The sequence below is a fragment of the Eupeodes corollae genome, chromosome 1 (genome assembly GCF_945859685.1).
Source record: "Eupeodes corollae chromosome 1, idEupCoro1.1, whole genome shotgun sequence".
NCBI lineage: Eukaryota > Metazoa > Arthropoda > Insecta > Diptera > Syrphidae > Eupeodes > Eupeodes corollae.
In genome coordinates, this window is record NC_079147.1 from 28774286 (window position 1) to 28801349 (window position 27064).

The 27064-nt window shown below is 36.2% G+C and overlaps 1 protein-coding gene across 3 annotated transcripts in view; it reads left to right on the forward strand.

The window, feature by feature from the left end:
- The window catches only part of LOC129943208 (cystinosin homolog), a 110346-nt gene that overhangs the window by 10755 nt on the left and 72527 nt on the right, over positions 1-27064 (forward strand). The window contains exon 1 of one of the 3 annotated variants that reach the window (XM_056052492.1): positions 13105-13416. The exons of 1 other annotated variant lie outside the window; for it this stretch is intronic. The gene's annotated coding sequence lies outside the window, so the exon portion shown is untranslated. Of the gene's footprint in view, positions 1-13104; positions 13417-27064 lie in introns of those variants that run through there. One more of the 3 variants, XM_056052497.1, reaches the window with a different exon arrangement.

Here is a 27064-nt window from a genome sequence, read left to right on the forward strand (position 1 = left end):
AACGGCATTTTAAAACCTGTCCCCAAACGAGGACAGCGGGCGTAAATGGGTTAAATCAAAAGGGTACGCCACAAAATACTAAATCCAATGTGATTATTTGTGAGATGAAATTATAGAGTTGTTTTAGTTTTTAGTTTCCTTTTTTTAAATAGTAATTTAAAATGTTGTTTTTGTTTATTTAAAATAACTACATATGAGTTTCCCCATAAATTTTCTTAGAGAAATTGTATTGCGAACATTTTTCTTTTCTATGTCCGATTAGTCGTGGGGGTCACTGTATGTAAATATTTTAACTGAATATTGGAGAAATGAATTATAGATTTGGGAAATAATCCCGATTCCCGAATTTAAAAAAAAAATGTAATTCATAAATTTAGAAAGCCTCAGAAATCATTGCTTATACATACAAAGTGCTTTTCGATTTTATAACTTGACGTGATACAATAATTTTGAAGTCAGATTTGAACTAAGGAAATCAAAACCATTGGAAAACGGCTTACAAGTCCCCCTCACTTGTGTATTTATCTCTTTTTTTACCAAGAGAGATCTAAATAAAATGAAGACATGTCCAAAATAATTCGCCCCAAATTAATGCAATGTGGAAATCGTTCAAATTCAAATTGACTGAAGTGGCACTTTACAGAAGACAGTATGGAAGGCTATGAACAAGATTGGAAATACACACTTATGAATGAAGTGTATTATTTTCTCATCAATTACACTTTTTAGACTAAGCTTAACGGTCTCATTAAGTGGCACCTACTTAAGTTTCTAATGCAAGATGTTACTCACTTATTCTTAAGAGTTTACTCTTCAAAAATAAGTTTATAAGACTTATGTATAAGTCTTTATAAATAAATAAATTAGGTGTCGCAGCAGTCCGTTGAGAACTAGGGCCTAGTGACTTACAACTCACAACCATTGTTGAGATAGTACTGTTGTCAGGGATGGAGGGGACCTACAGTTTTAAGCCGAATTCCAACGGCTAATTTGATAAAGAACTTTTCATGACAAGAATTATTCTGGAGAATTCGTCAATTTCTCCCAAGAGGCAGTACCCGTTGAATAACCTTTAGATGGCATAGGCAGGGATCGAACCCAAGACATCTAGCATGACAGTCCAACGCACTAACCATCATGCCACGGGTACCACTTCCATAAGTCTTTTCCATTATTTAAAAAAGGCGTTAGATCTCTTTGCCCAAGACCATAACTATAACATCATAAGGCCCAAAATTGGTCAAAAATGCCAAAAAAAAAAATCGCCAACAAACTTAAAATGCCCAAATAAATTTAAAATAAAAGAACGCCTAAAATTTGTAGTTGTCATTTTGTCCAAAATAATTTTTAATTATGGGTTACATAATGTTTATGCTTTGTGACATTTATTTTGGATATTACGACGCTTATGATTCCTATCGTTTGTTATGTTTTATATGACCCATAACCAAAATTATAAACTGACATTAAGGGGGACATCCCATGTGACGGGTTAAAAAAATCAATTTTTTGTATGTCTAGAATACGGCAGTAAAGGCATTTTTCAAAATTCGAAGTCGTTTTAAAGATACGACTTCGGGCTGTTAAAAAAGATAAAACAAATAAAGGAATCGGTGGAAAAGGACCAGGTGAACTTACTGATAAAGGAAATCTTTAATGAAGGTTTTGAAGGTAATTTAAAAGTAATGTCGGTAATAAGATGCCGTAAATCCCATACTTATGTTGAGAAACGTGATAAAAAGCGAATCTCAGGTTCTGAGCGGCGCGTAAGTGATGCCGTTAAACAAGCCAGAATTGATTCAAGAGCTGATTTGGAAAAGTTTCAAGAAGAAGAGGAAGGAAAACTCTACGTACCAGCCATCGCCGATTGAAAGGTAAGTTGATATTTTTATAGTTAAGAAGATTTAAACGAGTTTTTCAAACTTTCCTCCATCTTGAAATTTGGTGGGTTGGATTCAGCATTCAAATGTCTCCCAAAAGTCAAATTTTTGGTATATTCATGACAGTTCATTCCATGCATTTAGGCTCACAGATTAAAACGCCGTTTACTTTTCTTGTTTTAGATAAGCTAATCAGCCGGAATCGTGGAGGAAGTGCAAGCCCTTTTTTTCAAGATGGAGTTGTTCACACCGGTTAACTCGTGCTCTTTACAATATTTTTAATTCAAATTTTATATTTATTCTGTCGAACTATGTCAATAAACTTAACAAAGTTGTATTTTACTGGTCGTAAAAAAATCATAAAAATTCCTTAATACAGGCCGTCACATTGGATGACCCCCTTAAGAAAACCTCACAAAGTCCAAATGTCAATGTTGTAAACGCCCAGAAGATTTTTGGTGGGTAGGCCTTGAGGCACGTATACACAGTGAGGTATTGGGGTTTTTTTTACATTTAAAGAATCAGAATTTTAAAAAAAATGTAAAAACAACCCCAAATCCTATAGTGATTCCAAGCAGAGATATTGCAGGAGGCAGCATGCCCATAATATACAGTAGGGTGTCTCTACAATTTTTTGTTGGGGTTTTCCGAACAAAAGACCTCTCAAAACTTGCGTAATTGGACTTAGATTACAAAAATATATACAAAAAAATATTAAAATTTGTCTAGGGGGTTGTACGGACCCTCAAAATTTTGACAAATTGATATTTGTATGCTTTTTTATCCCTTCCTTAATTTCGGTTCCTGCGCTACTATTTACTATAAAATATTAACTTTTTGATCTTATTAGGTTTAGAACATATTAGACGACAAATATCTACACAATTCAATCCGGTAATAAAGTCGGATTTAAAGCGCAAGGATTTGAAAAGTGGGCGTTTTGTGGACAAATATGGGAAAAACCACATTATGTGGTTTATTGAGGAAACGTAGAGGTTTTTCATTCCCCATTTGTTGACTAAATGGGTTGAAGAACTCCATAATTTGTAGACCTGATCTTATACAAAAGCCACACTTAGTATTCATTCGAGATCCTCAACGGGTTGTGTAAAGTGTGTTGTAACAGTTTTAAAAGCAATTTTTGTGATTTTTTTTTGAATAATGAGTTCAAGACGTAGTGGGACTACTTGTTCTAAATTGGGATCATACAATAAACTTGACGATCGGCAGCTACCAACTACAAGAGATGTCATTAAGAAACGAACTAAAACTTACATTCAACGGAAAGGATCCTTCCCATTCAGAAATATTTGCGATTGTTTTTGAAGAAATCGACCATATTTGGGCTAAAGCTAAAGTAACTAAGGAAAGAGTTATTCAATTACTTAAATCCTGTTTCGAAAGGTACAATATTGTAAAGCGGTACCCCAAAGCAAACAAACTGCTAGTTTCGAAAACAAACTGAAGTGTTTTTTGGAGTCATCTGAGAAGCTTTTCGACGTTGCTGCTTGTACATGCACTTCATTTGAAACTTGTTCGTGTTTAAAACCAAAGAAAGTTCCCATCCATGAGAGAAGTTGTTTGTTGGATCAAAGAAATGAAAGGAAAATGGTTATAAGCGGGGTTGACAAGAAAGAAACAAATATCTTGAAGAAACGACAGCAGAGGCAAATTGAAGATTCAAAGAGGGAAGAAACGCAGGAAACGGATATTGTCTCAGGAAACTGCAATGAAGAGTTGGTGCGTGAACCTTCCCAGAAACACAATCAGTAACAGAGGCATCCCCAACAAAACCCCCCTTTGACAGATGCTGTCGCTTCTGCTGTTTTGGCTGATGTCTTGTTATAGACAAACATAATATCCACCGAGCTGTATCGAAATCACGTGAAGAAGCTTTAGAAGATATTGGAGGTATTGCTATAAAAAGCATTTACTTGGATGGAAGAAAGGACAAGACCCTGATAAATGAGAGAATCGGGGCGCGTTATCACCGTCAAGAAATTTTTAAAGAACACATCTCAATTTTGGGAGAACCTGGATCAATTTACTTGGGACAAACAACAACAGGTCGTGGCACCGCAAAAGGGATTTTTACTTCCATCACAACCTTTTTTACTAGTTTTTGTTCTCCTGAGCTGGCAAACCGTCAACCTTTAAAAATGGCGCACTCGAGATGGCTTACTTCAGCTCATCGCATACTGAGACTTTATGTTAATACCCTTCGTCCATCAGAGAATTTGGTATCGCTTGTCAACTACGTCGTAAAAGTATACGCTCCAATTTGGTTCCGAATCAAGCGATAGGCGTCTTTTAAGGATGGAGCCAAACATATTTTCCAATTAATTATTTACTCTCGATATTTACCCGAAAATTTGAGATGTGTTGGGGATTCTGTTATAGAAAGAAATGCTTATTTTGCACATCCAGAAAACCTGCTTATCAGTATGTTGTTTGATGAAAGGGACCACATTCGGGAGAAGTCGAAAATATCAACAAACGCAGAATATATAAACCACCAAAGATCAAGTTATCTGCTAAAGATTATACCGAAATTATTTTGTGGAACGAATGTCAGGTCTTTTGAAGACCTTCACATCATGGCAAAAGATAAGAGCTTGAAAATTGTTGACTTTCCCTGTCACACCCAATCTGTGGAAAGATGTGTTAAACTGGTAACAGAGGCATCACAGAGTGTAACTGAACCTACGTCTAGAGATAGCTTTATTAAAAACAAGTTGAAATCTCGTGCAGAAATGCCAAATTTTGGACACAAAAATAAGTTTAAATTCTAAGGTTATGTCATTAATTACAAATTATTTCTTGCTTATTTTGTTTTTTTTTTTTGTGATTTCTTTAAATAATATTAATAATAAAATACGTTTAGAACTTATTTTTTTTATAGTTTTATTCAAACGGTTAAAGTATGAAAAAAACATGAAATTTAAAAATCTTCAAAGCCCGGTACTACCCCCAAGATAACATGTTCTTTCAGTTTTTTGACGTTTTCTTTATCTGAGTAAAATTACGCAAATTTTGACACCCCTTTTGATACTGTATCGACGGGACACCCTAATATACAGTCCCTGGCCATATTATTAGACGCATTTAAGATTTTATGCAAAATCTTAATTTCCAGCTATTTCCATAGTCGATGCTGAGAATATGGAAAGATCACTTCTCCAAATTATATAACGGCGATGACGAACCGAATTCCGCTTTAAGGGAGATAGAACCACTCAATCTCGGCGACGCAGATCAACAATTCCGCTTACCCGACCTTGACGAAGTGAAGATAGCTATATCTAAACTTAAGTCAAACAAAGCTGCTGGAGCTGACGGCATCGCTGCCGAACTATTCAAAGCAGCAGGCGATGACTTGGTACGGAGCATGCACCAACTCATCTGCAAAATATGGTCGGAAGAAAGCATGCCCGATAAGTGAATTCTCAGCATACTGTGCCCGATAGATAAGAAAGGAGACCCTCTAAACTGCGCCAACTACAGAGGCATCAGTCTCCTTAACATTGCGTATAAGATCCTGTCTGCCGTATTATGTGAACGTCTGAAGCCATTCGTCAACAACCTGATTGGCCCCTATCAGTGTGGCTTCAGACCAGGAAAGTCCACTATCGACCAAATATTCACACTACGGCAGATATTGGAAAAAACCCAGGAGCTTCAAATCGATACACACCATCTCTTTATCGATTTTAAAGCCGCGTATGACAGCATCTATAGGGAAGAGCTCTACCGAGCAATGTCTAGTTTTGGCATCCCTGTCAAACTTATCCGTTTGTGCAGAATGATGATGGAGAATGCACGCTGCTTTATCCAGGTCGGAAAAGATCTTACCGATGCATTTGATGTCAAAAAAGGTTTTAGACAAGGCGATGCACTGTCATGCGACTTCTTCAACATCGTTTTGGAAAGAATTGTGCAAAACTCAACCGTCAACACTAGAGGCACAATCATCCAAAGGTCCATCCAATTACTCGGATACGCAGATGATATTGACATAATTGGAAGATCAAAGCGTGATGTGAGTGGAGCGTTCTTGAGCATTGCGACGGAAGCGAAGAAGATGGGTTTAGTGGTCAATGAGGGCAAGACCAAGTATATGGTGTCATCAAAGAAGGACACTGAGCGACGACGTCTTGGACAAAACGTCACCATGGACAGCTATAACTTTGAGGTAGTTAGGGACTTTGTCTACGTAGGCACCGCTATTAATGCAGACAACGACACCAGCGCTGAAATCAAACGAAGAATAACTCTTGCAAATCGCTGCTTCTTTGGACTTAGAAGGCAATTTAGAAGTAAAGTCCTCTCTCGAGCATGTAAAATTACCATCTATAAGACACTCATCATCCCGGTTCTCATTTATGGCGCTGAGGCCTGGACCCTGTCAAAGAAAGATGAGAGCGTCTTAGGATGCTTCGAGAGAAAAATTCTTCGGGTGATTTTTGGTCCCGTACGCATAGATGGAGAATGGAGGAGAAGATATAACGACGAACTGTACGGGCTCCACAGCGACACTGACCTAGTTAGCAGAATTAAAGTCCAACGGCTTAGATGGCTAGGTCATGTAGAGCGGATGGACATCAACGCTCCAGCCCGGAAGGTCTTGGAATCCAATCCCAAAGGACGGCGCAGTAGAGAAAGACCGCGAATCAGGTGGCGCACCCAGGTGGGAGAGGACCTCAACTAACTTGGCGTGTGAAACTGGGGCAGTAACACCGAACACTCCCATTTAATTGGAATGTCATAAAACCCAAAAAAGTTTTAACGCCCAAAGGTTTGGCATTATTTCCCAAACTGTTCAAACAAAATAAAAAAAAATCTTAAATACATTTTTTGGGCGCTATGCCATTTTATTTTTCGGCGGTATGGTTTGGGGTGGAAAGACCTAACTTCTTAATTTCTCACCAGACCAAAAATATCTCACCCAGATCGGATCATTTTTTGTTCGACAAAACGCCCTCAATTTAAAAAAAACTTCTATACCGTTTAATTACTGAAATGATATACAAATTTAATTAATTCGTTCTTGTCAGACCTTTCTGCAACGCTATCTCTACAAAATTCATAACATACCAAGACCTCACACAATAATACAACATTTCCTTATCACAAAATTGTCAACTTCGTTGATTAAACAAAATAAAGCAAAACCAATGCACTCTTTTAATATTATTATCTGCTAAACTAGAAATAATGTGTCTTTGATTACTCTCGAACTACATTCATTATACATATGAGCCATCACTCAACCAAGTCAGTCTTCTTTGCCAAACAACTCGTAATTAAAGTTGTAGGTACTCTTTGTTTTTTTGATAAACAAAATCAAACTGATGCAATTCCAATCGATCATTAACGAAACGAAACAAAAAAAGATGTCAAACCCCTATCAAGGTCTCGAGCACTGTCTCATGCCCCTCGTGTTTATACAGAAACGTGATTTCATTTTTTCCCCATATTGCTAATAATAAATACAGATTTTTAAACTTTCAGAAGAACACAAAATTACTAGGTACTGTCAAAATTTCGGATTCAATCCTTCTTCCTGTAATATGAGAATACCTTTGGAATGCATCAAACGTTTGTCGATGAGAGCAATTACTGGGAGATAGAGACTAATTGGTTGTTGTAAATCGGAAGGCAGTCATGAATCTTGTTCGTCTGCAGTCGAAAGTTCCAAAAACCCATTAAACAACTTCTCAAAATAAACGTACGTCAGTCAAAAAATTCTTACCGCGTAGCTACAGGTGCGGATCGGTTAAAAGGTTTGGATAAACAATACAAAATACAAGTCGTGATGAATTTGAAGCTTGAAGATTGTTCAGATTGGTTTTGACACGATCAACAGGAGGTTAGTGAACTAAAGTTCCGAGTCTGGAGTTTATTAAACTTGAAAAAATTACTAGTTTTCACAAATTCCAAAACAGTCTAAAACTCTCGATCATCTCAAATGGAGATGACACAACAGTTTAATATGCACTTTTGCTGGGTGCCGGGTCATAGTGGCAATCCAGGAAATTGTAAGACGGATGAACTCGCCAGGAATGGTACAGTACAAGAATTACCTGGGAGAATTCTTCTATAAAAAAGCACCAAATGAAGTTTTGCAGAAAATAAATTATTGGTTGAACGAAAAAATATAATCACCAGCCATTTTGACAGAAGTAGACTTGACTTGATAATTAGATCAAACGAATCTCGTGGAATTCACGAATTAAATTAATATTAATATGCAAAATAAACTGATCTCTTTTACGCTGATCTTAGCAAACATTTGCTAGCGTCAGACAATCTCCAGGATTTCCAGAGTGGATCATAACTTGGATTAAATCATTTTTAAGAAACCGTACACAGTTTGTTGTGTTTCTAACATTATGTTTGTGTGGTCTAGTATTCCTTAAGGCAGTCATATTGGACCAATAATGACTTTGGTGAAGATCTACACTAATCAAAAATCTTTATCTTTGCAGATAATTTTAAGCTTTAAGAGGCTATATAAGCTTTTCAAATCCAACTGAATGTCTGTTTTTGCAGGATGATATTGACAGAGATTTTGAATGGTGCTCTTCAAATGGAATGGACCTTAATATAAACAAAATGTAAAGTGATGGCAGTAGTACCCGTGGCATGATGGTAAGTGCGTTGGACTGTAATTGACATTTACACCACACTCTTCAATAATGCACTGAATAATGCATATTATCCAGTGCTTTTAAAGACCGCTGAGGTTCATCATCTCCCGAAAAAGGGAAAGGACAACTTCAACCCGTCATATCTTCGGTCGATAAATCTTCTTCCGAGTATCAGCAAAGTTTTCGAAAAGATCATCAATAGGGCTCTGACTAAGTGGGCTGCGGACAAGAAAATAATTCCGGATAAACAGTAAGGGGTTCAATGCGGGTCATGACACAATTCATACTGCGTCTAAACTCGTTTCTAAAATCCAATGGAATAAATCAAAACAACAATGCACAGGTGCTGTTCTGGTCGATTTGGAAAAGGCCTTTGACACCGTATGGTTAGAGGGTCTTTACCTAAAACTGAGCAGGCTTGGCATAAGCGAGCCATTGTTGTATATAATTTATGATGGCTTAATGGTAGAAAGTTTGTTGTCAAAAGTGGCAATGTAACTTCTACCACAACATTCTCAATTCGAAATGGTCTTGAACAGGGAGCGGTGAATTCGCCGATTCTCTTCAGCATTTACACCAGCGATCTGATAGGTAGCCTTACAAAGGCAATTGCGAAAGGTTGAGGTTATTAGAATTCTCTTGCACCGTGATTTCGACAAGATTCAGCGATGTAGCGACGTCTTGAAACTGAAAATAAATGTCCATAAGTCGCTCTTGCATTATTTATACAAGCAGAATTATAGAAACGCCAATATGAAGTATTGGGGCATGCCTTTAAATACGAAGTACTTGATGTTTTTCCACCTTATATTAAATTACTCGAAGCAAAGAAAAAGTGCTATCCTTTAGATATAAACATTACGGAAAGTTCAGAAAAGTGTGCCACTACAAAAAGACCGAGATAACCAAAGTTGAAGGACAGTCTTTAACACTGTACACTTAATGGGGATGTAATGGTCCCTCTGGACAACCACAATTCAGTCAAACATTTGACAATTAAGAAACCTCGGAAGCTAATATGTTTATACCATCTTTGGTACTAATTAAAATGACTAGAGGATAACAGGGAAATTATTGTGTGGAACAACGATAATCGATTATCCTCTACAAGATGCTGCAGACCCATACAATTTTCTTTTGTTAAAAAAACTGAAATCAGTAATTTAACTCAAACGAAAGTTCAAATAGGCGAACGTCAGTTTACAATCAAACACAAACTCATGTTCACAATGCTGGAAGGGAAGACAGCCCAATCTGTAACAGAAACTCCTGCAGCTTCTTCCTGTTTCATATGTGGAACTACAACTTCTGGAATGAATAACCTGACAAATATAAGAACCAAAGCTGTAAACAGGGAAGCTTTAAAAATAGGATAAAATTTATAGAGTGTATCCTCCATGATAAAGTCCAAGTTCAGCCTGCCTATGTATAAGCAGATCGCTTCGCACGTCCCCGTCTGCGGCACTGGACAGGGACACCTTGCTCTACCTTAAACCTCTTGACATATTTAGCAAACAAATAGCTGCAAGCTCTGCTATTCGCCTCAATGCTTCGTCGCAGTTGACTAACAATAATATTGGCCACTCCGTAATTCTGAGGTACTTAGAATCAATCCCAAAGCATACAGACTACACCATCCCTCAACTACAATTCGACAGAAATTTCCAGATTTCTATACCTACCAAATCTTTTTGGGAGGATAGGACATTCTTGGAGGATAAGTCAATCCATTTTTACACAGATGGCTCAAAAACCAAAGAAAGGGTTAGTGGAGGTGTGTACTCTGAACGACTGAAATTAAGTCTCTCATTCCGCCTTTCCAATCATTGTAGCGTGTTCCAGTCGGAACTTTTGGCGATTAAGGAAGTCTTGTCTTGGATCAAAGAAAACGTGATATCAACATCTGATATCCGTATTTTCTCTGACAGCCAGGCCGCTATCAAATCTCTATACTCTGTCACTACAAACTACTCTATAACAGTCCATAACTGTCGATCATCTCTAATGGAGATGGCGCAACAGTTTAATATTCACCTTTGCATTCAGAGGCATTCCAGGTAACTGTAAGGCAGATGAACTCGCCAGGAACGGTACAGTATAGCCCATCCTACCACGTTTGGCAACTGTTGCCAAACTGTTGCTAACGCAAGACGCTGCGAGGAGGGCAGGCACCAGGTGGAACAACATCACCACGTGTCAGAAACCGAGGAAGAAACGGTTCTTCATCTTCTCTGCACATGCCCTGCTCTAGCTCGAAAACGCAAGAATTACCTAGGACTATTCTTCTTTAACGATCTAAATCATATCGGTATAATCAGCCTCTCACGTTTGTAAGGGACTCAAGCTGGTTCCATTGAGCTTAGGAGGAAGCCTCAAGATTCATGTGGTATCACAATGGGCCAATAAACTGGCCTAAGTGTGTCCTTTTCAATCTTGGACAGCTACTATAACCTAACCTATCCTCCATGATGCTTACAATTTGCGTTTAAAGCATGGAGAACCAACAATGATATCGCCATATTAGAGATGCTCAGGAGAATGAAATTCATCAGGAGTCTTACCGCAGGTTTGCGACTAATGAAGATGTGATGCATCATATACTCATTTCTTCAGATCCAATAATAACAGGTTTAAGGCCGCAGACAAAAACGAAAATACTTCCAATCAGCGTAGACGCTAAAAACTTCATTTTAGCATTTTACAATCACTACTTCATAATTGTTTTTATTTTTAACTTCCCATAGGAAGTTATTGTAATGGGTCCGATTTGTCAAATTGAAAATTTTGACATTTCTCGACGTTTCAAGGTCTCTAGAGTCGAAATAAAAGATTTTTAGAAAGATGTCTGTGCGTGCGTGTGTACGTACGTTCGTGCGTCCATACGTTCGCGACGTTTTTTTCGTCCTCCATAGCTCAAGATCCAGAAGAGATATCGACTTCAAATAAATTTTGTTATACAGATAATAAGGCAGAAAGATGCAGAAAGGGCTCTCAAGAAAATTGCGTAGGTGGTTTTTTTACCATAGCAGTTTAAAAAAAAAGGTGAAAATTTTGGTTAACCCTCAATATCTTACGAACCAAAAACGCTAGAGACTTGAATTAAATTTTATAAAATATATTTTAACGTGATATGAAAGAAGTATATTTAAAAAAATTCCATTTAACGGTTTTTTAAAAATCAAAAAAACTTTAAAAAAAAAATTGTCACCTCCAAAATTTTACGACTAAAATATGATTTCTTCTCCAAAACAATTTTGTGCAACAAAGAATAATATTTTTGACATTTGATAAAATTTTGAGAAAAATCGAATTCACAGTTTTTTTTATAAAAAATAAAAATCTAAAAAAACATTATTCAAAGTTGGTAAAAATTGAATATCGATTCAAATATCTTTTCAAAAACTTGAAATTTAGGCTTTAAACTTATTTTATCTTATAAGTAATATTGATTTCATAATACTGAAAAATTTTGAGAAAAATCGAATTGACAGTTTTTTTTACAAAAAATAAAAACCTAAAAAAAATGTATAAAAGTTGGTAAAAATTGATTTTCGACTTAAATATCTTTTCAAAAATTGTAGATATTGGCTTTAAACTAATTTTATCTTGTAAGAAATATTGTTTTCAACATTCGATAAAATTTTGAAATAAATCGAATTGACAGTTTTTTTTACAAAAAATAAGACTTTAAAAAAAACAATACTAAAACTTGGTAAAAATTTACTTTCGACTCAAATAGCTTTTCAAAAATTAAAAATATTGGCTTCAAACTTATTTTATTTCAGAGAAAAAATTGTTTTCAATATTCAGTAATTTTTATATAAAAATCCAACAGTCCGTTTTTTTCATAAAAAATAAAATCTACAAAAAATAATAAGCAAATTTGGTAAAAATTGATAGACAAACTTTTAAGCAAGACAAATCGACAGAGGGGATGGGAAGTTATCAGTGTGGGTCCCATCCCAGCCTCTTTTTTTATGTATTTATCTATTTATTTATTTAATTTTATAATGTACATATGTAGTTAATAATAATATTTCATTCAAAATAAAAAGTTAAGGTTTTACTTAAAAATAAAATTATTTAAATATAACCCTCAATTTTTATGAAAATGCCTATAACTTTTTTTTCTAATAATTTTGTCTTGACCAAATTATTGTGTTTTTATTAACCCCCCCTATTTACTGAGTAAGGAAAAGAATTGTTACGCTCCTGGGTTAGTAGCTCAATTTAACGCGTATTCCCACAAGTCCCCGACTTACGTACAAACCAACATCACCTGCCAAAACAAAAAATACTTTAATCAGATCATCGTTGATAAGCTACCGCTACCGTCATGCCACATCGACGAGCCGCTGCTGCCGGGCTTTTTCATGCAACACGTGTATTGCATTTTATTTTTCTGTTACAACAACAACAAAAAACGTTATTAAAACTCTCCTTTCTTCTTGATGACATTGTGCTTGCTCCAGTTGCTGAATGCTTTAAAACATTTTTCTACAACAGCTAACTAAGGCTATAACTCTCTCAACTCGAGAGTTGTGACTCAAGACTCAAGCCCCGACTTAGTAATCGCATTTAACACCACACCACCAAACCAATCAGTCTGAAGTTGTTCATTCAACCGCAAGCTTCGGCCAAGTTCAACCTCAGTTAATCAATTTTTGTCTCTCGTGTTTAATATATTTTTACTTTTATTTAAAAAAAACTAAATAAGTTCGATTAGAGAGTTTATTGTTGTTAATAATTAAAACTGTGCTGTACGACTTTTATATAAATTTTATCTTTTTCTGTTTGATCGTTTGATAAAAAATAAAGAACACAAATTATAGAGAAATGCGCTCATAAAAATATGTGGATTAATACCGTCTATCGATCAACTATTTGTAAGTATTTTTTAATTAAAATTATCAATCAAACTTTTAGTGGTCTGTAGATATCAAAGACTGAATCACCTTTAACTGGTGTTATCTGTTTTTAAGACTTTGTTGGACATAATTTACAATAAGTCGCTGAATATGGGATATGAATTGAGTTTGTTTTTTACCTGGTATTAAATGTGGTTGTTTTTAAATAGTTTGTTTTATTCTATGCAACATGCCACAAAGAGTCAAGGTAAATAAAAGCTTGTTGTAAGTTATAAACAAAACTGTGTATTGGTATACCTATGTCATTTGTTTAAAGTTATGCATGGAAGTGATTTTGACTTGGGCTTAACATCTTTTTGAATATCCAATTTTTTTGATACGATACCTATTTGAAAATATTGAAGTTGAAAGTGTTCAAAAGCATCTGTTTCGATGTTGTTTGTTTTTGTATACACAAAATTGTTTCGGAATTTTAAACAAATATGATTTATAGGTGTTTACATAGTAATACTATGCTACTTGAATTCTTTGCTGGGTCTTACGAAATTTCATGTGTGTTTATTTCTATTTAGAGGATTAGTTCAAAGATTTCTTTTCTACTATAAAATATTCCTTTTAAGGCCGATTATTGGGTTCTTAAAAAAGAAACCATCGGTTTAGTTGTGACAAGTCTAATATTTCAATTTGGTAATTGAAAGCGGTGGGAATACTGTTTTTCAGAACTCCGTTGTACGATACTGTTTGGTAATAATGTTGCGTGTCTTAATTTTTGTATTGGAAACCCTTCAAATTTTAAGTATTGTGTATGTAAATTCGTGTTAAATTTTAAGGGCCGATGTTGATTTTGAATAAAACACGAATCATTTACAAAATTATTGTCATTTCTTTTTATTATGATAATTTTGGTATGGTTCAATTGTGTATGGTACAAAATATTGTCCAAATGGCCGCTACGACCTCGGCGTTACACCTCCATCCGATGGTCCAATTTTCGATGACGCTGATGCATAATTAAGGTCTTTGCCTTTAATAATGTGCCGAATTATCTCATCCTTCAGCTCTTGAATTGTTGCTGGCTTTTAAATAACTCCAAGAAAAGAAGTCCAACGGTATTAATTCACATGATCTTGGCATCAAATTGACTTCGCCAGCACGTGAAATAACAAGGCCATTGAATTTGTTGCGCAAAAGAGCTATCTGTTTTTTTTTTTTTAATTTTTTTTTAAATTCATTTTTATTAGTTTATTCTTAAACCTATCTTAAAGCTAGACAAAAATTCATAAAACTAGCCTAATTATATAAACGGTGATTTTTTAAGAGCTTGAGAACTTTTTTAAAAAAAAAAACGGATAAAATTTGCAAAATTTATCGATTCTTTATTTGAAACGTTAGATTGGTCCATGACATTTACTTTTTAAAGATAATTTCATTTAAATGTTGACCGCGGCTGCGTCTTAGGTGGTCCATTCGGAAAGTCCAATTTTGGGTAACTTTTTCGAGCATTTCGGCCGGAATAGCCCGAATTTCTTCGGAAATGTTGTCTTCCAAAGCTGGAATAGTTGCTGGCTTATTTGTGTAGACTTTAGACTTGACGTAGCCCCACAAAAAATAGTCTAAAGGCGTCAAATCGCATGATCTTGGTGGCCAACTTACCGGTCCATTCCTTGAGATGAATTGTTCTCCGAAGTTTTCATTCAAAATGGCCATAGAATCGCGAGCTGTGTGGCATGTAGCGCCATCTTGTTGAAACCCCATGTCAACCAAGTTCAGTTCTTCCATTTTTGGCAACAAAAAGTTTGTTAGCATTGAACGATAGCGATTGCCATTCACCGTAACGTTGCGTCCAACAGCATCTTTGAAAAAATACGGTCCAATGATTCCACCAGCGTACAAACCACACCAAACAGTGCATTTTTTCGGGATGCATGGGCAGTTCTTGAACGGCTTCTGGTTGCTCTTCACTCCAAATGCGGCAATTTTGCTTATTTACGTAGCCATTCAACCAGAAATGAGCCTCATCGCTGAACAAAATTTGTCGATAAAAAAAATGATTTTCTGATTTTCGGCTTCAGTTCTTGCACGAGCTGTATTTTATACGGTTTTACACCAAGATCTTTGCGTAAAATCTTCCATGTGGTCGAATAACACAAACCCAATTGCTGCGAACGGCGACGAATCGACATTTCACGGTCTTCAGCAACACTCTCAGAAACAGACTCAATATTCTCTTCTGTACGCACTGTACGCATTCGTGTGGTTGGTTTAATGTCCAATAAAGTAAACTGAGTGCGAAACTTGGTCACAATCGCATTAATTGTTTGCTCACTTGGTCGATTATGTAGACCATAAATCGGACGTAAAGCGCGAAACACATTTCGAACCGAACACTGATTTTGGTAATAAAATTCAATGATTTGCAAGCGTTGCTCGTTAGTAAGTCTATTCATGATGAAATGTCAAAGCATACTGAGCATCTTTCTCTTTGACACCATGTCTGAAATCCCGCGTGATCTGTCAAATACTAATGCATGAAAATCCTAACCTCAAAAAAATCACCCTTTATAATATACAACTAACCTAATGGTCCCACGAAAGAGCTATCTGTGTGCCAAGTGGCACCGTCCTTTTGAAACCAAAAAACGTTCACATCCATCTCTTCCAATCCGGGCTATAAAAAGTTCGTTTATATCTCCCGAAAGCGAACGCGTAAATAAACTTGAGTGTGACATTCAATGACTTATGAGACTGTGAATAAGTCTGCTTGCTCAATGTCTGGTTCTTTAAAAAACTGAAGTACTTCAGAGGGAAATGAATTTTTCGTTTTAGGATTTAGTTTTCTCAAACCACTTATTAATGGGTCAGAAGAGACCAAGAGATTATGAAACACATCTTCCATATTTTGCTGCCTCAAAAACTTTCTTGAGAAACTTTCTCGAAAAGGCTTTATATCTTTGTTTCGTGATTCTTGGGCTTCTTCGCCGAGCTGTCGAATTGGAAGAAAAGCTTCCGATATAATTTCAGGGCTGTGTATTAAAATTGTGTGTACACTTGTGGGCATATTATACCATGGGTACAGTTGAACAAACATATTTGCTGTATCAATACAATACTCCTTAAATCGACCAACTTGTATTGGATATCCACTGGATATTGTTAACAAAACAACCCTTAATCGACTTATAATGTTTTCATTTATGTTTGTTATATCCGAAGAAGTAACTGCATCATGGAAAAATCGACGGGCGGTGTTGCCATCGTTCGTACTTCCATAACCTGGTTTTGGTTTGTCCACTAACAGTCCCATTCGGCTTCTGAATCTTCTTGAATCCTTTTCTTGTTTTCTTCGACTTTTCTCTTGTTTTCTACACCACGAGATTGCCATTGTCCTATAGGCAGTTTATAGGAGACATGGACTAAAAAACTTTCAAAAAACCATATCCAAGCTTGCAGGGAGGATAACCCAAACCTCAGTTTTGACTTGTCTTGAATTTGCTTGTTCAATACCAAGTCTATTGAAATCTTTTGATGTTAGACCACAAAGATAACACATTTGATTTGAAGAGGTTTCAGTTATAGCATTACAGACCTTACCGTCTATCATTGTAAGAAGCATTTTATGCTTTACTTTAATACTCCCGCTAATATGATCTATTAGTGTCTCAGTTAAGAGAGATATTTGATTTTCGATGTAATCGACTTCTCTTACAGTTACATCTGTTGTTTCGTGGACGAATTGAAGTCGTATTGGTCTGCAGAACCTTGTGGATGATGGACAAGGATTTTGCCACAGTATAACTTTACTATATGACTCAGGGTCACCTGACACTAGCTGGATAGGAACAAAAGATGTTAAGAAAATATAAGCATCTGAAATATTCGGATCTGAAAATTGTTGTTTATATTCATTCATTCCTGAGCTTCCATCACAGCCCCATTTGAAAATGAGGTGAATGTTAGACATTTCATTAATATGCAATGTTTCTATTACATCTCTTATTCCTTGAAACAAACGTCGAATTGTGTGATCCAATAAACTTTGAAGAGGTGATTCTACGACTGATTCAGTTATAACCAAGTTCTCATTTGGTCATTGGTATTTTTCAGCACGTGAAGGAGTTGAAAATATTATATTTTTTATTACATTTGAGGAATCAAGTTTCCCTCTTTCTCGAAGTTTCATCTGCGCAGCATAGCTTAATTCTTCGGCACTATAGTTAGAACGTAAATCTTCTGTTTTACGTCTCTTTGACCGTTCGCTTAGGTCTGAAAAATCCATTTGAGGCCGTCCAACAAGGCCATGAACTCTGCATGGAAACGAAATTTCATATTGCTGCCAATTTATATTTTGTTTCAAGAAGGTGTTGTTATTTCTTGAACCACTCAGCCATCTTCTTCTATGTTCATATGCAAAATTCGTTGATTTTTCTTTATTTCCTCCGAAATTTCAATATTGGTCTCGGTTTCAACAATTGCTACCAAAAAATATTTTTTCTGTTATATCACGAGACGTACAGCTTTTTAAAAATTCAAAAAGCTTATTTCTTGAAAGAAAAATTAAACTTGATTGCGATCCTGTGTCAAAAATCTAATTAAAAAAAATCAACGTCCCCCACATCTTGTAAAGCCAATATTTTAAAAAGTCGAAAAAACCCGCAATGTTTTATTGATTGTTTCTCATAGAGGACACATTTAACTATTTTTTAACACTATTTTTATTACAGAAAAATGCAAATCAACTTAACTTTTTCATTATTAAAGAAAAAAAAATGTTTATTTTTACTGCTCAAACACATTCTCTAAAAAAGCTTGAAAATTTACTTTGGACTTAAAATATTGCAAAAAAGTGTCAGTATCTTTTTTTAACATACCACTAGCAACAGAATCCATGTTAAATTATTTTGAAAATCGCCAAAAAAAATTAAATAAAAACAAAGAAAACTACTTCTTATAAGAAACCAAACTTGCTACTGCACTAGCTGATTAAAAGTTTCTACTTTGAAAGCATCTACTGATCAAACAGTTACAAGTTTTGGCCATGAATTTGGGAAAATGTACCTGTGTGCGCCGGCCAATACCTAAAATTATCAAATGCTACAATTCTGCTTGTTGAGGAATCGAGTGTGGTGAAAATGTGCTTCATCGCTGAATATGATTTTTTCCGAAAATTATTCATCCACTGTTGCCACTATTCTGATGAGTGATGACCGTTAATGAAAAAAGTCACTTGGCCCTTAAAAACACAAAATATTGAAACATATTATTGTCTAAAAATGTTTAGCCAAAGTTTGATGCGTAATGAAAATATTTGAATTTGTATTCTAAAAATATTCTGTTGCAAGTATATAATATACTTTAAATGCTGAAATAGACAATTGTTTTTGTCCTACAGTATTTTTCCCATGCCCAGAAATTTGGCTTGTTGTTTTTGTATTATGTAACATACATACATTATTTTTCATCCGAACCATGTAAAATTTTCTTTTTTCTCGTCTTTAAAAATAACTTTAAAACTCGTTATTGATGTAAAATTTTGTAAAGAACCATTATTTTGTTTAATTTCATTTTCATTGAATCATGTGTTTAGATTTGACTTCCTTGAAATCGTTCTCACTTGGAAGTGGGGCAGACATTGGGCTTGTTAACTTCCGACAACATAAGGAACTTCATTTGCAATCAACTACATTCTTTGGACGTAAGCTTTTATCAAGGAAGTTATAGTTAGTTTTTCAAATGTCATAAACTGCAGTTGATTTTGTCAAATACCATTGTTGTCTATAAAAAAAGCTTTATGACACGAAGAAATATTACTTATTCCTGTTTCAGTTTGACAACGAAACTTTTTAAACAAAACATTAAGTACCATTGTGCAGAAAATAAATACATTACAGAGTTAAGCTTTCAGTTGAATGAAATATCATAATCAGCTTTCATTTTGACATGCTTGATAGGCAGTTACTTACTTACTTAAGTTGCCGCTACAGTTTGGGGTGGACCTGGGCCTCAACCAACATGCGTATCCAGTCAGCTCGGTCCCTAGCTGTCTCCAGTTTCGCACGCCAAGTTGGTTGAGGTCCTCTCCCACCTGGGTGCGCCACCTGAGTCGCGGTCTTCCTCTACTGCGTCGTCCCTCGGGATTGGATTCGAAGACGTTCCGGGCTGGAGCGTTGATGTCCATCCGCTCTACACTACCTAGCCATCTTAGCCGTTGGACTTTAATTCTGCTAACTAGGTCAGTGTCGCTGTACAGCCCGTACAGTTATCGTTATATCTTCTCCTCCATTTTCCATCTATGCGTACGGGACCAAAAATCACCCGGAGAATTTTTCTCTCGAAGCATACTAAGCCGCTCTCATCTTTCTTTGACAGGGTCCAGGCCTCAGCGCCATAAATGAGAACCGGGATGATGAGTGTCTTATAGATGGTGATTTTAGATGCTCGATAAAGGACTTTACTTCTCAATTGCCTTCTAAGTCCAAAGAAGCAACGATTTGCAAGAGTTATTCTTCGTTTGATTTCAGCGCTGGTGTCGTTGTCTGTGTTTGTAGCGGTGCCTAGGTAAACAAAGTCCTTAACTACCTCAAAGTTATAGCTGTCCATGGTGACGTTTTGTCCAAGACGTCGTTGTTCAGTGTCCTTTTTTGATGACAGCATATACTTGGTCTTGCCCTCATTGACCACTAAACCCATCTTCTTCGCTTCCGTCGCAATGCTCAAAAACGCTCCACTCACATCACGCTTTGATCTTCCAATTATGTCAATACCATCTGCGTATCCGAGTCATTGGATGGACCTTTACAAGATTGTGCCTCTAGTGTTGACGGTTGAGTTTCCAAAACGATGTTGAAAAAGTCGCATCGCCTTGTCTAAACCCTTTTTTGACATCAAATGCATCGGTAAGATCTTTTCCGACCTAGATAGAGCAGCGTGCATTCTCCATCATCATTCCGCAAAAACGGATAAGTTTGAAAGGGATGCCAAAACTAGACTTTGCTCTGTAGAGCTCTTCCCTATGAACGCTGTCATACGCGGCTTTAAAATCGATAAAGAGATGGTGGCTATCGATTTGAAGTTCCTTGGTTTTTTTTTGGTCGATAGTGGACTTTCCTGGTCTGAAGCCACACTGATAAGGACCTTTAAGGTTGTTGACGAACGGCTTCAGGCGTTCACATAATACGGCAGAGAGGATCTTATATGCAATGTTAAGGAGACTGATGCCTCTGTAGTTGGCGCAATTTAGAGGGTCTCCTTTCTTATGTATCGGTCACAGTATGCTGAGATTCTACTCATCGGGCATGCTTTCTTCCGAGCATATTTTGCAGATGAGTTGGTGAATGCTCAATACCAAGTCATCGTCGAGTAGGCGGAATTGTTGATCTGCGTCGCCTACGTTGAGTGGTTCTATCTCCCTTACAGCGGAGTTCGATTCGTCATTGCCGTTATATAATTTCTAGAAGTGGTATTTTATATTCTAAACATAGAATGCGGTTCCACTACGATGTTTCCCTAATCGTCCTTACAGGCTTCGGTTCGTGGCTTGTACCCTTGGGAGGTTTTTTTACCTTTTGGTAAAATTTACGAACCTCATTCCTGTTGTGACATCCCTCTATCTGCTCGATCGCGCGCTTCTCATGATCTCTTTTTTTCCATCTGAGAAGCCGGTGTTCCTCTCTCCTCTTCCGCTCGTAAAGCTCTCGAGCAGCTCTGGTCCTCCTGTGCAGCGCCGTTTTGTATGCCTGTTGTTTCACTGCTTGCGCTTGCTGGCATTGGTTGTCAAAACAGGGGGTTCGCTGTGGTGGCCGTGTGAAATCTAGCACTTCAGAGGCGGCATCTCTGATGGCTGCAAGGCAATATTACCACTCACTGGTTTTCAATGCTTAATGCAGGCAGCATAGGACTCCTTAAGAGGTTATTAGAGACTTGATCGGAAAAGGACATGTTAGTCTCTTGTGATTGTAGCCGTCCAACGTCGAATCTTCTCACAGTTTTGGCTTGGATCGGGATATCTGTACCTTGGCTACAACGAGGTAGTTGTCTGAGTCAATGTTGGCCCCTCGGAATGTTCGGATATCCTGGATGCTGGAGAAGTGTCGTGCGTCGATCGCAATGTTGTCAATCTGGTTGACGGTTGATTGATCAGGAGATTTCCATGTCGCCTTGTAGATATTGAGATATGTGAACTGCGTACTAGCTACCACAACGTCTCGCCCCGCAGCTAAATCAACCAGCCTGAATCCGTTGTCGGAGGTAGTTTCGTGCAGGCTGTATCTCCCGATTATGCCACCAAAGATGTCTTCTCTTCCTAGCTTGGCATTAAAATCTCCTAAGACAATTTTAATGTCATAGCCAGGGCACTGCTCATATGTCTTGTCCAAGAGCTCGAAGAATATGTCTTAGGTGTCTTCATCTTTCTCCTCTGTTGGGGCATGCGCGCATATTAGGCTTATGTTGGCAAATTTATCCTTGATTCCTGAGTCTAGTTCTAACAACAAATCTACACCCAAATAGACGCTGTCTTTGTTCTCGGTAGCAGTCGCCGTAGTAGATATCGCAGTCTTTTAGTTTGCGTTTGCCCGGTCCATCCCACCGCACTTCATGGATGACAGTAATAACTGCCTTGCAGCAGTTTAGGGCTTCCCCTAATTATTCGCCTGCACTCTGTTAAGGGACCACGTACAGATCCGAAGTTCGTTGTCCTTATTTCGTTTGCGTGGTTTGTCAACAGTGAATCCGTCCGTATCCGAGGCTTGTTGGTGCTTCGCAACTAAAGTATTTTGTACGTGGATAGGAAGTCTTCCCGACGGCAAAACCCCCAACCTGGAGGGCCAGATCCTTATTTTAACCGAATATGTCGAAGAAGCCCTATAAGGTGTTCATTAAGTTGATTTTATCTCGAGAATTCATCCGCTGCCGTCTGGATAAGGAAAGGTGCCTTCGTTTAAACTCTCGTTTGCTACCCCCAACAACTTTCCACTGGTGTAAGAACCCAATCTCCAGTTGAGGTACTAGGCACCCGATGTTCACCGCGGGGAGGTGAGAGTAGGAGTTGATAGACAGAGGTGGGTTTTGAGAAAAACCTGTGGACGCTTGTGTCCTCTTGAATGCACATGCACATGTCTACCATGAACATAATGAGTGGCACTTAGATTTTTCTATAATAACTTTCCAGTCAACTTTCCAATAAAGTTATCTTAATGCTAGGCAATTTTTTGGCATCTGGCCAATCAAAAACTAGAAAATTTTCCTACCTACAAATCACTTATTTCGTCTTCTTAACCTGACAATTTTTGGGAACAATGTATAACGTCAAAATAATAATAAAGCACAAATTAAGTCCAATGTGAAATCTTTGAATAAATTAAAACTTCGTTTAAATGTTTTAATTTTAACTTAAGCTACTTTTATCGACCGCCAGTCGACCATATTCATTTAGCCGGCTGCGATTCATTTAATCCAAATCAGGGGCTTGTGCCAAGATAAAAACATGACAAGACGAGAGGTTTGCTTTGCTTCGCCTATGATTTTCACACATAACACCTTAACAGAAACTTAGATCTGTTCAACATCAAGGTTAACAAATCTCTTTGAATCTTTATCTCCAAGCATAAAGTTGTATTCATCTTTGAACTTAAACTAACAATGAATTCTCTTTTTTTATATTCTATTTTTCTCTTTCGGATGTTAATAGGTAGAATAAATAGAAAAGAAAAAAAATAATAATAAAGTGTGCTTACAAAATAAGACTCGTATACACTTAAAATAAAGTTCTACAAGATTTTGTTTCGTCAGTGATAACGATGATTAGTTAAACGTTCTTGAACTTTTCACTATTTTTGTTTTTGTTCTGGAAGAGAATCAAATATGAATTTTGACATTTCTTTCATATAACAAATGTCCTCGAATCTATCCGAAACTCATTTTTTGGGTTCTGTCATTATAATGTTTATTTATTAAATCAAACGTGAGCTATAAAAAACCGAAAGAAGGTCAAAATGTTTATTACAACGTGTGTTCACTCCACTTTTCAGTTTAGATCATTCACAAAATAGCAAATGTGAATTTTGACATTTCTTTCTTTTTTTACACTTCAGAATTTCAGAAAGTAGTAAGCTTATAGCAAGCGTCAAACTACGATCAGAGGCTCATCATAAGTGCATGTGTTAGTTGTTAGTAAAAAATAATACAAATATAGCCTAACACACGCACAAAATACAAAACAAAATTAGCATTTAACTATTACAGAACAAAAAATTACGATAGTGGAGCACTGGTTCTAAACAATGATTTTAATCCCACCTTATTTAAATTTAAATCTATCGATGAACAGTTTAAGTTATATAAAATGCTCATTCGACTTAAAGCTTCATTCTTGCCATAGTTAGTTCTATGGAAGTCAATATGTATAAAATCAAACGTGCGCAGGTGATGAGTTCCGCCCCGGTAATTCAAATGTACACAAGATAGCAAATAAGGTGCATCAATTTCACCATTAATGAGTTGATGAAAAAATACTAAGTCATTATTAACACGCCTTTGATGGAGAGATTGCATTTGAAGAAGTAGAATACGATGTTCATAGGGAGGCAGATCATAGGGATCTTCCCAAGGAAGACCTTTTAGAGCAAAGCGAATGAAATTATGTTGAATTGATTCAATACGTTTTCTATGAATTTCGTAATAGGGAGTCCATACCTGCGAAGCATATTCAAGATGAGGACGAACATGGCAATTATACAAAGAAAGGGTAACATAGGGATCATTGAACTCCTTTGCCCAGCGTTTTATAAAACCAAGCATAGAACTTGCTTTATTAACAATAACATTAATGTGATGTGTAAACTCTAAGTTGGAACAGAAATGTACACCTAAATCTTTAAATGTGGAGACACGACAGAGTTTTTGCTGTGATATACAGTAGTCAAATACGTTACTGATTAGTTTTTTAGTGAAAGTTATAGTCTGGCATTTTAAAGGGTTGAGTAAATGTCAAGAAAACACTTCCAATCTATCCTAAACTTATTTTTCGGGTTCTGTCATTATAATGTTCATTAAGTAAGAAAGAAAAGAAAGAAAGAAGGTCATTAACGTTTGTTCACTCTACTTTTGAGTAAAGATTATTCACAAAACAGCTGTCAACTGTCAAGATCTCTTTTATGGACTATGAATATACCTTTTTTTATACAAAAATGCTTTTGCATTTTTAGAACACAACGAACTTTTTAATGACTAATCGTTAACAACTTTCTTGTTTAAAAAAGTAAACGAAAACTTATAAAATGATGACACATTCACCTAAAAAGTCTTTGTTTGACATTTTAATTGTCTAAACAACTAAAACAAGTGTTGAATGTGACTGTTGCTCGCTTAAAATGAATGCTTTTGCAGACTGCAGTACTTTGGAAAGCAATATTTTATGTATCAACAGTTGTTTCAAAACGTCTCAAATGAATTAATAAAACAATAATTATTGTAGATTGTTTTCTTTTAACAAAATAACACTTATGCATACACACTTTATGTCATAAATAGGACTGTTTCTTTAATTTTGCAATAGAATAAACTGTAAACTCACAGAATACAATACTTAACCCTCTACCCAACCAATGAAAGTTTTTGCAGGCATTTTTTTTATGTTCTGTACCTACTTGTGTTCGCGCTTTGTGATGCTACATTCAAATAACAGAACTAAAGTCTAAAGCTTAGTATACACAGTTAAAAGACCTTCCAATATTGGCCGAACTGTCAAAAGTCTTCCAATATCATCCAATCAGGTGAGTAAATGGTGTTGTTTGGTAAGGAAGATTTAGTGGATTATCGTCCAATTATTAGACGAGTTCGAACGATTGAGATAAAGTCAGGTAATTTTCTTTCTGTCACTTTTGACAGATAAAATTGTGTGTTTATATGGTTGCTAAAAAAATTGGTTAAATTTGTTTGTGAAAAGTCGGCTACTATTGGATATCTTCTAATCATGTAGACTAAGTTTAAGATTGAGCATGACAAAATATGTTTTAATAGGAAACTTCAACTACAATTGTTCATTTAAATATAAATCACTGTGTTATGAACTTCAGCTTTCAGTTGAATGAAAAACCATGATCAGCTTTAATTTTGACATAAATAAACTTGATTTAATTGTAAGGTAGATTTTTCTTGACTAACTTTCTTGACAAATTTCCAATAAAGTTTCCTTAATTGGAAAGGCATTTTTTGGCAGATAGCCAATCAGATAGTAGAAACTTGCCTTAACTTCAAGTCCCTTATGTCGTCTGAACCTGCCCACTCTATTATCATGCTTTTTGATCTTTTGACAATTTAACTAAGTTACAAATGTCAAAATTGATATCATTTCATTGGCCCAAATATTGACATAATAAGTGTAACTTACATCACTTTCTTTATGAGTGGAGTGGTTTTAAATAGAGTGATGTTTTGGGCAGTCCACAGCGTTCTAAATGTTCCATAAGTTTTACCTATCAATTGGTTGATGTGATCATTCCAGGTCAATGTTCTATCGAAGATTACACCTAGATTCTTACTGGAATTTACGAATTCTAATGGGCTCTCGTTTAAAATTTGGGATCCAATTCTTTTCTTGGTATAACCAAGCATTTGCATTTGCTTGGGTTGAGATTTAACCCATTGCAGACGCCCAGTAAGATATCTTTTCTAGTTCAGGGTGAAAACGCAGTCTTCAATTAACCCAAAGGACAGCTTTGTAAATTTGAATGTCATCGGCATAAAAATGTTTTGTTACTTCATTTATAATGAAACCAATTTCATTCACATATAATGAAAGTAGAAGAGGGGATAAAATTGATCCTTGAGGAACTCCTTTTTGAATCGGAAGAAAATCAGAGAGATTTTCATTTAAGAAAACGGCTTGCTTTCTATCATTCAAAAAGGAAGAAAGCAATTTAATAGCTTCTGAAAATATGTTGAACTTGTGCTTATTCAGAAGTATCGAGTGATTCATCAGGTCGAATGCTTTTGAAAAGTCTAGTAGGACGTTACTTTGTCAATATTGAGTTCAGTCCTTATGGCTTCGATTATTTTAGTTAGTGCCGTAATACAGCTATGGTGTGAACGGAAACCCGATTGAACATTGAATAAAAGGTTGTTGCGACTGATGAAGCTGCTTAATTGGTTTTGCATTATCCTTTCACATACTTTAGATAAAAAAGGAAGTATTGAAATCGGTCAAAATTCATAACAAAGCGAGTTTTTGGGGATAGGTATTATTTTTTGGCTTTTTTCCATAGATGCGGGAAAATGCTAGTGGTCAGGATTGTATTCATTACATGTGTAAAGTCAGGTAGAAGCAATGGAAGAATAGCTTTAATGAAAATTGGGTTCGAATCATCAGCACCAGTGGCATTGGACTTTATACTCATGCAACTTTCAACTACGTCTTAGGCGGTCACACATTCGAAACTGAACAAAGTGTCTGTAGAAGGTGTAGAAACTCTTTAGCTCATTTATATTCATTGCAGCTGGAAAATTATTTCTTTGTTTACCTATTCCTAGCTGGCGGAGGTTGTTCCATAGTTTACGACCATCGGACCTTAAATCTAGACGCTAGAGTAGAATTGTACTTTAGCGCGTCTAACCTCTTGAACTACTTTATTTCGGAGTGATTTGTACAAATCACTGAGCTCGTTAACACGAA